Here is a 16,535-nt window from a genome sequence, read left to right as displayed (position 1 = left end):
CCCAAATCACTGAGACGAGTTGGGACTTTGAAGATAAAGCGATCAAAGCTAGCACGAATCTCCGGAATGCCAGAATGGGTTAAAGGCAGAAAGGGACGACGAACCCCTTGATCGAGCCCCACTTGCCGAGCGGCACCGATCAGGATCGTAAGACGTCACCATAAATATGCTAGCATGATAACTAGGGAGATAATCGGGCAACATTGCCATCCCCGAATTAAAATCTGATGCTGACAAAATTTGTGATGAATCTAAATTCGAAACTTCCAGTGGAGACGTAAAATCATAATGCGTCGGGCCAGAACAATCGGCATGGTAAGGAAATATTCAAAAAATTTAGTTATATCCATTAACTTCACTATATCACCTTCAGTCATATTGCATCTACCGCGCCAAAGAACCATTCTCGAGTATCTATAAGTGACTATACCCGTACCTAGAGGATCATCATCCTGTTGAACCTCCTCTTCACGATGAACCGCGAAGATATTAGGCTCATTAGCATACTCAGGAAGATGCTTCCAGGACCATGCTTGAATAAAAGAAGAAGGAACAAAAGTATCGTCCTCATGAACGGCGTCAACTCTATGGATATCATGGCAAAGAAAATCCAACTGGAGATATAGGCCTCCGAGAAACATTGGAGCTGGAGGAAAAGAAACACCGCGCGATATCAAAACAACCATGGGAATAAGCTCGCTCTTAATGGTATCCCGGGGACTGTATTCATAAACATCATGGCAAATCCAAAACACGATAAAGGCAGCCAACTCGGCGCATTGGTTCTTCTCTTTCCAAAGGGAGGCTCGACCTTCTTACCAACCAACCTTGGAGCCCAGTATTTGATTAATCCAAAGAGGGGAAAAGGTGTGTGTGTGGTCACTAACGACAAAATCAGGAGTGGTAGTCCGTGCAGGCGGAGCAATCGAGCCATGAAACGCCTCATGGGCGCGGATAGAGGTGGAAAGTAAGCTCTCACCTGTTGGACGCGGGGAAGGAGGTTTCTTACCCTCGGGTAACTTGGACTTACCCTTGGCCTTTATAGTCAATTCCTTTTCTGATCAATAGCTTTAGACTTGCCTCCCTTTCTCGGTTTCATCGGAAACTGGTCCTTCCTCACCTGCTCGTTCCGCGAGTCATCTTTACAATCTAGTAAATAATTCCATAACTCCCTATCATCATCATTTAAATCCTTAAAGATATCCGCCTCGTCATAAAAATGAGTCCCATGAACGGGAAAACCGGTAAGCGCGACCAGGTCCTCCAAGACGATAATAGCCTCCCCCATGCAAAAAACAAAGTATGAACAGAGTATGGCCAACAAAAACAGAGTTGTACCACGTCACGCTTACACCTGAGCACTTACCGATGACGATATAAGTTTATAGCTTCCTCGATGCCCGCCAAACGAAGAATATATACGTAATCGGGGTTATAAAGGATGTAATATACTGTTAGAGCATAGATCGGTTGAACCCACCAAGCGTTGGTATGTCAAGTTTGGTTGTCATATTTTAGTGAATCAATACCCATTTAAGAGTCGCTTGATTAAATATACTAGAGTCAACTTCGTATAGGTTAGCTTGAAAGTATTAAGATGAGACATTACAATTATTTCGAAGACTTGAAGAAGTGAAGAAGTATGGAGCTACAACCACAACATCATCCTTCCACTTGAGGTTAGTGATATTTGACTTGAACTGTTTCATTCCCTAACGTATCTTTCAAGTCGTGCATATTGAAAACATAAAACTGCGAAGCATGAACACTCTAGATAGACATAGTATTAAGGAATACAATATGAGGTTTATTGCTTAACCATTAAACTTTGTATATAAGACATCAACATAATCGTATGAATGCTATTGTGATTATGTATGGGTATGAGGTGAGGATTTCATCCTAGGAAACAATATTTTTACATATGTTTTAAGGAAGTAAGTTCATAATCTTGTGTTGTGAATCGAAAAGGAAATTGCCAGGCGTTATTGGGGATGTTCTTCATTGCATATCTTATGAACGACCAATATGTGTGATTAGTATAACCACTCATGACTTGTTTGTGTTCTTGGTAAAACTATTCACATGAGGCCTGATTTATGTATTGGTATGACTTTTATTAGTGAAACCGATCTTAAGTAATCACCTGGGGTGTGATCGAGTTTGTGTGTGTAAGACCTAACACTGGGTAAAGGGGAACCGATCCTAGTAAGAGGTGCAACACATATAAAGGGGAATCGATCCTTGTATGAGGTGCAGCAAGGTTTATAGTAGAAAAGGGAACCGATCATATGAACATGTGCAACACGTTTTTAGGCAAAGGGGTACCGATCCTATGGACATGTGCAACATATATAAGTTAGATAACAGATATATGTGGGGAACCGATCCTAGTACCTAGTCAACCAAATTTTGGTAAGCTAGTGTGACTATGCACAATACTCACATGGTGGTAGAACCGAAACTTGTTTTGGTAGAACCGTTACACCCATGATTGGTGATTGAGCGCTACTTGATCAATCACATAGTTCTTGAAAGTCAGATGAACCAATTCTAAACTTGTTTGGAAGCGTGGTAAATCGGTTTCAAGTGAGTAAGTATGAAAAAGGACTTACAAGAGGAAAGATGTCGACACACTTTTAACACGTGCATTAATGCGTATCTTTTATTGTTCAAAGATATTCCTTAACAGCTAAGAAGGAAGTAAATCCCAAGATCGAATTTAAATAAGTTAAGAATCTTTTAATTAAAAGCTAAGAATCTTTTAGTTAAGGTTTTTAATTATATATGGAAAATAAGAATTAGTAATGTGCATTTATTGGTTAAAGATTTTCCAAGGAGATTTCGATCATTAATTTGGACAGTGCATTCTCAGGAATTATGAAAACCGAATTTGGAATAATATTGAATATCTTGAGAATATTTTCGGTTTTGGAAATTCCTTGGTGTTCAAACTTCCTTGTCTATAAATATTTTGAGTTTGCATTTCTAGCAAACTAATCCTTCGTGACAGTAAACTTCCTCTGTTGTACTATTACTGGTGAAGACGCCTATTCGGAGAGGAGATTAACCTAATTAGGCGAAATCTCTTACGGCCGCTCGGTTTAAAGTCTTCTTTGGGATTCAGAAGTTCTAGTGCTTACCATTGGTGGGAAACTAGATAATTGCGGTTTATCTTTAGTTTTCATATTGATTTGATTGACTAACAGTGGTTGAACTTTGATTGCACCTAGTTTGTTTATGCTTGAGGATCTTCTCTTCTGATATAAGATTCACTCAAACTAGTTCAAAGTTTCGATAGGGATCTTTAGACTGTTGTTAGATCTAAAGACGATCTTGTGATAATCCATTGTTAACAGACTCCGATCTGTGTGTGATTGATCACAAGAGATTCAAGTAGTTGTGTGCAGGTGTTTATTTAAGATCTAAGAAGATTAGAAGACAAAGAAGAGATATAAGATTTCTGACTTGGTTATATAAATATTTGGTGTGCACAATACTTGTTTCGGTAATAGAGGATCCAACTATAATCGATTTATATTTGTGGTATTTTGATACAATAGTTGTTTAGATCGGCATCAATACATTTCTTTGGGATTAAAGGTATTGATTGCAAAATCTTAATGATTACCTTTTGGTGATTGAACATAAGATAGATCTTGGAACCAGGAAAAGGAGTTTATGTTAAGATAAACAGAAGAGCCTTTGTCCAACTCATATCACTTGGTTGAAGAGAGTTGATACCAAATAGATTTGTTGTTCCTTTACTGTTTGGAATACGAACCAAAGGAATTGGTCCAAGTATCTGACTTTTTTACAGGTTGGAGGCGTGGGAATACAGACGGAACTAGGTGAACTATAGGTTTAGTTGCTTGGTCTCAACTATACGAAGTTGGTTTATTTTGTATAGCGGCTTAATCCTGAGAGTATCCAATTCTGGACTAAGTCCCGGGGTTTTTCTGCATTTGCGGTTTCCTCGTTAACAAAATCTTGCTGTGTCATTTACTTTATATTTCCGCATTATAATTGTTTTATTATAATTAAAGTAAATTGCACAAAATTTAATTCATATTTACTTGATACGCAATCCTATTGAGTTTGGTTAAGTCTGAATCTTTGTATCAAGTAAACATACTTCGTTGTTGTATTGTCTCAATCTCGTATCCATGGACGATCACACGAAGTGTGAACCAATTTGTTGTATTGTCTCGACTCAGTCCATAGACAATCACTTTCGTATAAAGGACTTATAGGAAGGAAAAGTTATAGCTTGAGGTATATTTGGGTACCCTCGCCTTTTCAGATACCCAGTGCGGCCATATGGTGGGAGTTATGGAAGTAAAATGGATCACGACGATAGGTAGGCTATAATATCCATGATGAATGTCCATACGCGGAACTTTCTTGAATGAAAAAGTGGTCTCTTCCGTTTCGGGATACATGAGTTATACGGGTACGGAGGGATAAGGTAATACAGAATGGTTGAGAAGACGAGGAATGATAATATCATCCGTGGGGGGGGGGGGGGGGGACGCGCTGACCATCATGAAGAACTCTCAAAAAAAATTAACGTGCGGTTCAGGTCGAGTGTCCGTATCTCCTCGAATGTATAAGACATGCCATTAGCAGGCGGAGGTAAATGCAACTCCTCTTGACCTCCGGGCTCGACTTCTTCCACTTCCATGCCCACCTCTTCCATAGATTCTTCTTCGGACGAGCTATTTTTAGAAGAGTTACTTGACATGGAGCATGTATGATAGATTCTAAATGATAAGAAAGAAAAACGACAGAGTAAATGGAAAGCGAAGAAAAACATAACAAGCGTATATATAGGCGATCGTGAGAAGAAGAACGTGGAAGTTAGGGAGGGGGGTGTAAGGTAACGGAAAGTGTTGATACATGAAAAATAACTTCCCTTAATTGGAGAGGTGTGCCCCAAAGAAAGGGGTACCCCAAAGGAAATATGGGGACTAAGGCCCAAGTCCTTCAAAGGAAATACCCATAAAATGGAAAGGACAATAAGGGAATTAACAAGAAAAGATAAGTTCATATTAAGGAAAGGATAGCATTAGCAGTAATTAAGGAGATTTGGGACATGTGTCAAAGTGTCATAAAATAAGGGGTATTAAGAAGATCTATAGAAGAAAGGACAAGGTAAAATGAAAGGACAACTCTCTCTCATACCATTCTAAGAAAGAAAGGGGCATCTTGGTGAATTGGGACGGGTAGGACCTAGACGAAAATCGGGTATTAACATTTGGCGACCACATCCGGAGGCTCGTGCTTAGTTCATCATGATGCAGCCAAGTAGTAGTAATCCAAGCGTGACAGGGAATCAACCAGCTAGTCGCCCGTTCAACCTCGACGAGGTTATAATAGAGGAAGGAGATAGCGAGGATGTACCACGGCAAGGCGTAGATGAACAACCCGGGAATATGTCCCAAGAGAGAGAAGAAGACGCCGTAATGAAAGAAGGTGTACCAATAGCCCGACAATTGAAACCCTCAGCCCCGGATATGCAAAATATACAAAAGGAGCTAGAAGAGCGATTGCAAAAGATACGAGAACTGGAAAGATGGATAACGCAGGCTGTGATGGCGGATCAAGATAGCCTCGGAAAGGTAACGATGCCAGAAGAGCATTAGAATGCCAAGGCAGCGGCAATCACACAGGAGGAAATGGCGAAGTACTTAGAGCACATGTATCATATCGCGAAGCAAGACAACCGTCATCAGACGAGCATCCCGTATCCAATAGAGGTTCGAGAATATCAGTACCCAGAGGATTATGTTTCTCCCAAGTTCAAGACTTACGATGGAAAGGGAAACGCACGATAACACATCAGTCAATTCCTTTCGGTCATGAATGACAGGGTCTTCGATGAGAAGCTATGTATAAGAGAGTTCCCCAAGTCATTGATGGGAACAACATTCACCTGGTACGATAACTTGAAGGCGGAAAGCATAAGTTCTTGGTCAACCATGTACTCGTTGTTCATGGCTAAATTTTATTCAGCTAAAAGGAAAATTACACCAATAGACCTAAGTAAAAACGGGCAGAGAATAGGCGAAAAAATAATGAAGTACATCGCAAGGTTCCGGCGAACAGCGATAGACTGTCATGAAGATATCAGTGAGGAAGCCCTCGTGGAAATATGTTTACAAGGAATGATTCAGTCTTTCAAGAGGAACTTTATCAACTTCATATTCCAAACCTTCGTTGAGTTAGAGGAAGAAGCTGAGTGAATTTCCGATTGTGTGGAGGAACTACCCGCGGACCTAAACTGGGGACATACTTTAAGTTCTACGTCCTAAGTACCCTACAACTCGAAGCTTAACAACAAAGAGGAAGGCGGAAGACGACATCAAGGGGGGATCCCACCCAAAAGAGAAACAGATGGACTAGAAGGGACTCGATACCGTCTACCCCCCCCCCCCCCCACACCCCCACCCCACTACCATGCGGAAGAGAACAAATCATTCAACTACTCAACCAATGGGTCGCTAGGGGTGAAGTTCAATTGCCGCCAACGGTAGTGGATATCAACAAAATGAACAGAGGTGCCGCAAGGTACTTCCATTACCATAGAAGGATGGGACACCCAACAATCAAAAGTCTCGCGATAAGAAACATATTCGAAAGAAAACGAGAGTCAGGAGAACTTGAAGCGACGAGACAAACGATTGAGTGTGATCCTTTCCAACGAAATTAAGAGGACGGGCGAACTAAGTGTAACAACGCGTCAACGAACGACTGGTAAAAATAAAATATATATATATACACCTATTCAGTGCTATCTTTTCCTTTATAAGAATATTTTTTTGATAGAATCTCTTCTGTTACACTGAAAAAATAGGAGACGCGGGTGTCAATGATACTCGATTGGCTGAAAAAAGGTCAAGGAAACTCTAATGGCATTCGTTTGACTAACAAAAGGTTGCGGGATTGGTGCTCGATCAACTGGAAAAAGGTCGCGGGAATGCTAATGGTGTCGATCGACTGACAAAAGGCGTCCGATCGACTGACAAAAGGTCGCAGGAATGCCAATGGCACCTGATTGACTGAAAAAAAGTCGCGGGATGCCAATGGCGCTCGATCAACTGGCAAAAGGTCACAAGAATGCTAATAGCGCCCGATCGACTGACAAAAAGTCACGGAATGCCAATGGCATCCAATAGACTGGCAAAAGATTGCAGGAATGCCAATGGCACCTGATCGACTGACAAAATTGCGGGAACGCCAATGGCGCCCGATCGACTCACGAAATAGCGGGAATGTCAATGACGCCCGACTAACCGACAAAATATAACCTCGTTCGAGCACTTAACACGCCCGCTTAATAAAGTCATCAAACAGTCAAAAGAGAGTAGGCGCGTTCATCACATACCCCCCCTCCCCATACCCCTCTTTCTAAACCAAAGAGGGGAGCATACGCGTTCTTCATTTGTCCCTCCGTCCTACACCTTGTCTTATAATCAAAATCAGGGGGATAGGCGTGTGTTCATATGTCCCGCCCTCCTACACCTTATCTTTTCATCAAAAACAAAAGAGGAGGAATAAGCGAGTCCTTTATATGGCCCGCCCTCCCTAAACTCACCCCTTGTTTTCTAAATCAAAAATGAAAGGGGAGTAGGCGCGTTCATCACATACCCCTCCCTTCCACATCCTGTTTTCTAATCAAAAACAGGGGGGAGGGGACTAGGCGCGTTCATCATATACCTTTCCTCCCCAACCTCACCTCCTAATCGAAATAAAAGGGGGTGAAGGGGGTGGACACCTCCACCTCATACCATACACAATCCTCAGCGCCCACGTGCAAGCATGAAGTGTTTCAAAACAATAAATGAAAAAGCAGGAATAGAAACATATACAATCAAAAATTCAAACACCATCAACTTAAACAAACGTCAGTCTAAAAAAAAACACACACACACACATCAACCCAGCTTAAGAGTAGATAACGGGGAAAAGAGATACAAAATTGTTCATGAAAAATAAGGTAAAGAAAGCGTAAAGTAAAAACGCATCAAACAGATTGAAAGGAAGACAGCTCCTGTTGTGCTTGCTCAAGATCATCTCGAGCATTCTTCTCTGCAGTTTCTGCACGAAGTATCTCATCGCTCGCCACTCCCACCTGGGTAAGAAGCTAGTTCGGCACCTCTTTTCTCTGCATGGTTGCCCCAGAACACCTCTTCAGTTCTTCCTCGAGCTTGGTCACCCAAGAAGTAAGTTGAACACGGTGGTCTTTACGGTTCTTCACCTTCAACAGAAATGCCTCAAGCCAGCTTATCGGGAACTTCAAGTTAGTTGATGCCCGCACAGACGCCTCCCAGCCACTAATCTTGGTTGCGGATGTAGGGCTATCCTCCACCCTAGTAAGCTCACCGGCGACCTCCAGCAGATTCTTAGTCATGTAGAACAGTGTCCGCATATCCAATAGGCCGACACTAACCATATGGCCACCAGTGCGCTCAACAATGTCTTTGTACGCGTCAGCGAAAATGGATGGAACCCAAAATCCATAAACCATAGTATGAGTGGCAGGGTCGACCCCAGCCACAGCGGCCTCCACCACCATGGGGAACTGGAGCTGCGCGCCTATATCTGCGTGAGGGATTTCTACTTGGACATTGGGAAGCTACACGTCCACTTGAGACCCACCACCATCTTTCCGAGGGCGCTTGGAGCGCTATCACCGCTGGCGATTACGCGCCGGCCGGCATCAATTCCAGGGACCTCGGGTTTGCTCCCTCCCTTGCGATTACTACCCATAAATCTGATAATAAAACAAGTTATAGATAAGGACGCGGGTTTATGGGAGACAAAGTAAAAATACTAGGCTTGTTTGCTAACCTTAGACGCGGCTTGGTGTGGTGAAGCATCGATATCTTTGTCGCGAGACACTGAAGAACCAGATGACGATCTTGGACCGCTAGAAGCTCCTGAGAGTTCAAAAGTGAGTAACATGGTGAACAAAACCCGACAATTTATAACAAAAATAAGGGAAATAGAGAGAAAGACATTAATAACTACAAGACAGAGTATTTGATTACCTTGAAACCACCAGTAGGAAACGCCACGTGGGTTGAGGACCCACCAAACACAGATCGGTTGGATCCAGGAGGACTCATCGATTCCAAAACAGCATTAAGAGATATGTCAATCTCACCTCGAGCGCGAACGGTTTATGCCCGAGGTGGGCAGACAGATATTACTTTAAAACGCGGTGAAACCCATCCGCCACCCTCAGACAAACTGATCCCGAGATTGTGCAATTGATCGGCGAAAGAGGGAATTGGTCTCCTAACGACACCCTGAAGGGGCTGCGACTTGCTCCTTTGACGAGACTGCCCAAATTGTAAAGGGGGAATGTTAACAGAAAAACAAGGACGCAGAGGAGGATCCAAAAATTTGGCTGCTTCACGCTTGGCCTTCTTAGCGAGACTCTTCTCGATTCACTCGTGCTCAGGCATGTTCAAGTAATCTTCCATCGTATATGAAGAGGCCTTTCACCCCACGTGAGTGGAAAGCGGAGAACCCTGGGAACATGGTCGAGCCGATGGTTCATCAGCGCTCGCGTCGGTTTCAAAAAAAAAAAGGGTGGGAAATAAAGAAGACTGAACGCTAAAAAGGAAATGAACGATCGATCAATACCTGAGTTACAAGAGGGCTCGGAGACGGCCTGGATATATTCAAATGGGGAGGTTTCTGATTCGAAAATTTCGCCTATTTCTTTGGCCGAATGGGATCACACCCCTCCGGAGGATCCCAAGAAGTTATGATAAGTTCCACGGAGCGGCCTTTGGTACCTGGAGGAAGACGATGCGTCATTTCCACGACATCGTCAAGCTTAATCCTTCCTGAAGTGTGGAGTGCTTTAAGATCCGCGTAAGACAAACCTTTAGAAGGTACTGGTTCTCGCAATAAAAAGTTCAAAGCACGGCATCACATCGAAAGATGTTAATTATGAGCGCCCTCGGTAACTCCGGGGGGTCGATCCTGAAAGGGATGTTTGAACGATAAATTGATTCCCCAATCAGTTAGGTGCACCGACCCTGTAAATACATAGCGGTTGAAAAACCAACCTGACGAGCCGTACGATCGGGATTGTAAGACATGGCTATGAATGTACCAGCATGGAAACCAGGAAGATAGCTAGGAAACACCGCCATCACCGAATCAAAATCCTATTCAGACAAAAACTGCATTGAATCCAAATCTGCTTCGAAAGGTGAAGTAAAATCGTAATGGGTGGACCAGATCGACCATCATGATAAGGAAGCGGCTCAAAATCTTTAGCCACGTCCAAGAACTGCGCTATGTCGCCCTTTGGTACTTTCCCTTTCTTGCGCCAGAAATCCATACGAGAATAGCTATATTCGACTGGAACCTTCTTCACTGAACCATCGTCTTGCTTGACATCTTTTTCGCGGTGGATATCCAACTCATGAGGATCGGGGCATATGGAAGAATGTGTTCCCAAGACCATGCGAGCATGAAGTTGGCAGGGATAAAAGTCTCGATCTTATGCATCGAGCCAACAATTTGTAGATCCTGGCAAAACAAGTCCAAGTGTCGGTACAGACCACCTAGGAACATGGGAGCGATAGGGAAGGAAACCCCGCGAGACACTGCCATCGGAACTAGTTCGTTCTTTATAGTATCCTTGGGACTATACTCGAACACATCGCGACAAAGCCAATAGAGAATGAAGGCAGCCATCTCTGCTCGGAGATATGTCTCTTTATGCTCTGGGGGCGGCACCTTTCCATCTACTATCCGGGGGGCCCAAAATCGGAGCCAGAGAGGAAAAGATGCGCGCTTGAGATCCTTGGCGATCCACTCGGAATCAGAAGCAACATCTAGAGAGTTGGGGCCATGAATTGATTCATAAGAACATAATGAGTTGTTAAGCAGGTGCTCCTCCGAGGGAGGAGTCAAAATATTCTTTCTTTTCTTACTCTCGACAAGAACAACTTTCCCTTTGGCAGCATCTGATGAGCCCGTTTTACTGGTACCGATAGTCATACCTCCTGTGGAAGCAACTTTCTTCGTCTGTCCCTTTTGGTTGATGCCTTATCCTTCCATACCAGTTCAACCCGATAAGCATCCTTACAATCTAACAAGTAACCCCATAACACTCGGTCATCCGGGGTTAGTGCTTTACAAACGGCCACTTCATCGTAAGAATGGGATCCATGGAGGGGTAAACCAGTGAGTGCGACGACATCCTCCAAGACTACAGTGACCTCTCCCCAAGCCTCAAGTAGAGTGTGAACGGGAGGAACCCAGCGGAAGAAAAGTCGCGTTGTGTCAGGTCTGCACCTCTCTACTTCCCACTGAAGAGAAGAATCTATAGCCTCGTTGATCATAGCCTGACGAAGTTTGGTCGTATGATCAGGATTACTACGGATATAAGCTGCCCAATGCGGCCAAATCGAAGGATTTTTCGATATAGAACGAGTGTCGATGTCGGGAAGCCCATAATTTCCGCGATGAATAGCCATACGGGGAACTCTTTTTAATGGAAAGGTAGGCGTGCCTTCCGGCTCTAGATACATGAGCCACCCTTGGGCATTCTGATAAGGTAGTACTGGCGGATTCAAGAGGCGAGAAATGAAATTATCATCTGAGGGCATCCCGCGTCTTTTCCCACAATATTCCTTTAGCTTCATCGCGTGCTTTAGTGGTGGGGTCCCAGCAAACTATGCAAGCGTGTAAGATTTGCCATCAGCGGGAGGAGATAAGTGAATTTCATGTTCTCCCGAGTACTCACTTTCTTCCGGGCGCTCACTCATTATCTCTTCTGATTCGTCGGACTCACTTGGGGAGCTATCGTCGGAGGAACTGCTAGACATGGTGCGTGTATGAATGCGGTGTCTGAAGAAAAAGGTAAATGGTAAAGAAGTGAAAGGAATAGGTAAATTTGAGGATTCATATTTATAGGGAGTCTGGAAGCATAAAGACGGCAGTTACACAAGTGGGCACCATAATTTGCAAGAGTTAAGGGAGATCGTACAAAGGGAAGTTATAACGTCGCCCACTAACGCAAAGATGGTAAAGAGTTGGATAATGATTATAAGGTTATCTAACGATTAACCTCATAGTCAGGGGACTAATGTTGATACATGAAAAATAACTTTTCCTAATTGGGGTGGTGTGCCCCAAAGAAAGGGGTATCCCAAAAGAAATACGGGGACTTTGGGACTAAGTCCCAAGTCCATCAAAGGAAATACCATAAAATGAAAAGGACGAAAAGGAAATTAACAAGAAAAGATGAGGTCATATTAGAGAAATGGTGGAATTAGCAGTAATTAAGGAGATTTGGGACATGTGTCAAGGTGTCATAAAAGAAGGGGTATTAAGAAGATCTATATAAGAAAGGACAATATACAATGAAAGGACAACTCTGTCTCATACCATTCTAAGAAAGAAAGGAGCATCTTGGTGAACTGAGACGGGTAGGACCTAGACGAAAATCGGGTATTAACATAAAGAAATTGAAAAGGTTTCGGATATGTCGTGGGGGAACCAACTGTCATAATGGGCGGGAGGCAGATAAAAAAGAACTTCCTTTTCTTATTTTTAAGAGGGTTCGTAGGAAAGCGAGTTGACCATCGGGTTACTTGATAATTAACCGAATAGTCAGGGGACTAATGTTGATACATGAAAATGATTACCCCTTAGCAGGGTTAGGGAGCCCATATAGAAAAGTAAGACCACTAGTTGACATGGAGACTTGGGACTAGAGCCCAAGCCCATAAAAGTGTATCCATAGGACAAGGAAGGGATCAGTGAAAAATCTAGAGGTTATATTAGGAAAAATGGCATTAGTAGTAATTATAGAGATTTAAGGACATTTGACATGATGTCTTTGGAAAAGTCTATAAAATTTATATTATAAGGGACAATGGTGTTTTTCTATATCGAAGGTCATCCATAATTCAGATATATAAAGGACGGTCCAGATGGATTCATGAAAAAACTAATATGAGATTTCCTTTTTGTGGAGATCTACATTTTGTGCTTATAAAGAACGATCTGGATTGCCCAACTAATATAAAGGACTGTAGAATTCAGCATTCCAGCCATGTGATCTACTCTATTTTCCGTTTCAAGTTTCATTTTCAAGCAGAGGGGTGTTACGCTTAGGTAATTAGTGAAAAATTAAGTCTCATTTATGAATTTAAAATCCAAGGATTCTTCTTGATGTTTTTAAGTCCCTCGGTTGAAATCATTACATCTGCTCGATTTTCTCTGCATCTCAATGTTCTCTACTATATTTTGATACATATCTTAGCACCCAATCCCAAATCATGCAAATATTGTTTTTCTCCGTATTCGATCTCAACTTAAATTTGAGTTATGAAACGCTCAACAACGAATAAAACTGGGTTAGGGGTGATCCAATCTCAAATTGGGTTTGATTTTTGAAAACAGAAGGTACTTCTCACATGAAACGTTTTGTTAGAAGAATACGTTGGAGCCAAGGATTTCGAGTGCTTCATCGTTGAATTTAGAAGATCAGGTGTTAGATTTTTGTACGAATGGTTGTGAAGTTTTATATTTAATTTTTTTTTATGAGTTTATATTAATTGTTGAATTAATACTATCTTATTGTTCGATTATGTTTTTCGGATGATCTTAATCTATAGGTTTTGTGTTATTGAGTTTTTTTTTTTTTAATTTTTTCTTCCTCAGCTTTATTGAAAAATGATATCAATCACATCATTTGAGAATTATGGTTCTGTTGTTGAAATCATTGTGGGTTTTAAATTTGATCATTGTTGCGGGTGCACTTTCAATCTGCATATATATTTCAGCTGCATCAAATATGCGAAGTAATGGGTACCAATTTTCAATACTTTTTTCAATGTAATTACCAGTGACTGTGGAGGCTCATCAGAATCCACTAGCTGGTGAGATTCAATTACTTACCTTCCCTGTTGTTTATTCTTAATCTTTCTTACTTTTGTTTTTGCGTTGTAGGATAACTATTTTACGGTGGTATCGCGACATGACTACACACAAAAGAGATATACTAGCATCAATAATAAAGGGATTCCTTTTTAGGATTTTGAAATTTTTTTAGAGGGGTCTTCCGAGATTGCATATGTTATTGCATTTGAAGCCAGTGAGTAACAATTCATTTTGGTTTCTTTAAGGTAATCTTATTATGAGGAATATAGAAAAAGCTCTTCAATTAAAATTTACCCAAATTTATCCAGTAGATTGGTTTTCTTTAGCCCATTATTACAGTCGAAGAATTCTTTTATCAAAAGGCAACCATTATCGCCACCTATTGATGAAGAACAACCACATTAACAATCAGTCAGCATCTTGTTTTTATTCTTTGGCTGTTCAAGCAATCAACGCTTCTGCTGCACATTATGATTCTTCTGCTTTTGTTCAGTTCATAAAGAACCTACAAGGGATAAGTTCCTCCAGCTAGACAGGTTGGTTAGGGGAGTTTTAGGTGGATTCATTGGAACCGGGATTGAATTGATTATAATGGTATATTTCAAAATGTTGCTTCAATATTAGGAATAAATATTTAATAGTTTATTGTACATTGTTCTTAAGCCACCATTTCTTGGCTTTCTACAGATTGCAATACGAACTCATAGATGAGAAAACAACACCAATTTTGGTACTAAGGTCAATAAACACCATGCATATATCAATATCAGGTAATCTAGTTTCTTTTATATTTGTTTGAATAATCTTTTGTTAGCATTTCATTTTGGTCGAAACTTTGATAGAAACAGTCAAGAAAATGAGTCTCATTCGGTAATCAGTAATGCTTAGAAAAATTCTTTTAATTTTGTGTAGATCAGTGTTACTTTTATTTTCATCAAGTACATTTTGTTTAGTCAAGGATTCGGTTCCAAAGCAGGCTGGCAAGGGCACATGCTCAGTATATTGTTCCGAGTAAGTTCATACTCCACATTCAATCTAAGTTTTTGGTGTTAGTTTATTCATAAATGCTCACCTATGAATGAGGTTTTGGGTAGCAATTGTCAATTCCAATTAGTCAAACTACATAATTGTGTTAGCCAGCCCAAACTCATTTGGAGATTTGTAATCTTTTTGTACTCCATTCAAATATTGGATTACCCCATAATGTGGTTTCTTTGAAGTGCCTTTAATTGGTTCCTTTTACATATCTGCGTTTCTTAAGAACAAGGACGCAAGGTACGACTCTTATTCAGGTATTTACACTGGAGTTATACATTCGATGAAAATTACCGATCAAATTGGTATCACTACAAAATGTACACGGAAAGATTGATAAAATATGCAGTATTGGAGACAGGGGACGTAAAGGACTTTCCAAATCTCGCCAATACCATCATTACTCCCACTGCCACTACCTACCATGGCCGATCTTTTATTGGCAAAAATGAGATTTAGAAAGTCAGATATTTTCTACTACAGGATTGCAGGGTCATGGACCATAAATGCATTAACTGAAATTACTTGAAGGAGAACAACTTATTCACGGTTGCAGCCTAGTAGGGATCCCCTTGCTCAGTTGGGATCTGAATTGATGTCCATAATTACGAAGCAATCTACTTGCTTCTTGCCCGGCATGCCTTATCGCGTGATCGTTCTCCATTTTGGTGGCCCGGTTGATCGCGTGATTGCAGGGTCATGGACCATCAGCCTCATCATCCATCAGTCTTCGTTACCAAACATATATTTTGCTTCAAGACTTAACATGTCAAACGTTTCTATCTTTGAATTGGTGCTAAATGTAGGTCAAATTGGAATTGTAATTTCAGTGACTTTTCTGAGTACCTTACCGTTGTTTTATGATTGGGAAGTTGCACAGGTATTAGCTTTATCAGTTTTAGATTTGATGCATCCAACATCGGCCTGTGTTTAGGTTTATCTACACAACAAAACTCCAAAATTTCAATGTAATAACTCAAAAAGTGAAGTTTTTAGAACGTCAACCGCCAACTGTTCGTCCTGTTAGAGGGAAAGCAAACTTAATAACATTTTGTTGATTTCTTTTTGTTGTCATATTCTGGCAATTTGTACTCTGGTTATGGTTTATACTGTTGTTGATTGAGGTTTTAAAGAATTTATAATGACAATGGTGGAATCAGACACCCAAAATCCCAGAATGGAGTAGTGTTAACTGTTAATATATAATTTCTTTGAAAAACAGAATCAAGTCGAATATATCACGATGAATGTAGATTACAAATACATAAGTCACTGACGCACAACAACAACACGGCATTGGTCCAATTAATAGATCTTCTTTTGGTTTGTTCTTTTTGAGTTTTGTATTTCACTACTAAGAATTCTAAACTAAATTGGATTAAACCCAAATTAGTACTTAGATTTAGATGACACCGGTGAGTAAACTGAGTAAAGTGCGTTAATGTTGTTGATGAGGTTTTTCGATTTTCTGGGCATACTAAAAATAATCTAAAGTGGGTGACATGTTCATATCCAGATTTCAAGATTCCTAAACAATGCATCGGCACAATAATTAGATCTCGTGCCGTTACGGCACGGAT

At 41.1% G+C, this 16,535-nt stretch overlaps 1 long non-coding RNA gene across 1 annotated transcript; it reads left to right on the top strand.

Annotated features, from left to right (window-relative positions):
• Positions 1–13,708: 13,708 nt before the first annotated feature.
• On the top strand, positions 13,709–15,989 carry LOC113320349. The gene is made up of 6 exons (XR_003346057.1): positions 13,709–13,919; positions 13,990–14,134; positions 14,414–14,514; positions 14,608–14,690; positions 14,833–14,931; positions 15,182–15,989. It is a non-coding gene; the product is annotated as an uncharacterized LOC113320349 (long non-coding RNA).
• Positions 15,990–16,535: the final 546 nt, after the last annotated feature.

The sequence above is a fragment of the Papaver somniferum genome, chromosome 11, assembly GCF_003573695.1.
Source record: "Papaver somniferum cultivar HN1 chromosome 11, ASM357369v1, whole genome shotgun sequence".
Taxonomy (NCBI): Eukaryota; Viridiplantae; Streptophyta; class Magnoliopsida; order Ranunculales; family Papaveraceae; genus Papaver; species Papaver somniferum.
The sequence above is the reverse complement of the archived record's forward strand: the minus strand, read 5'-3'. Positions and strand labels throughout refer to the sequence as shown.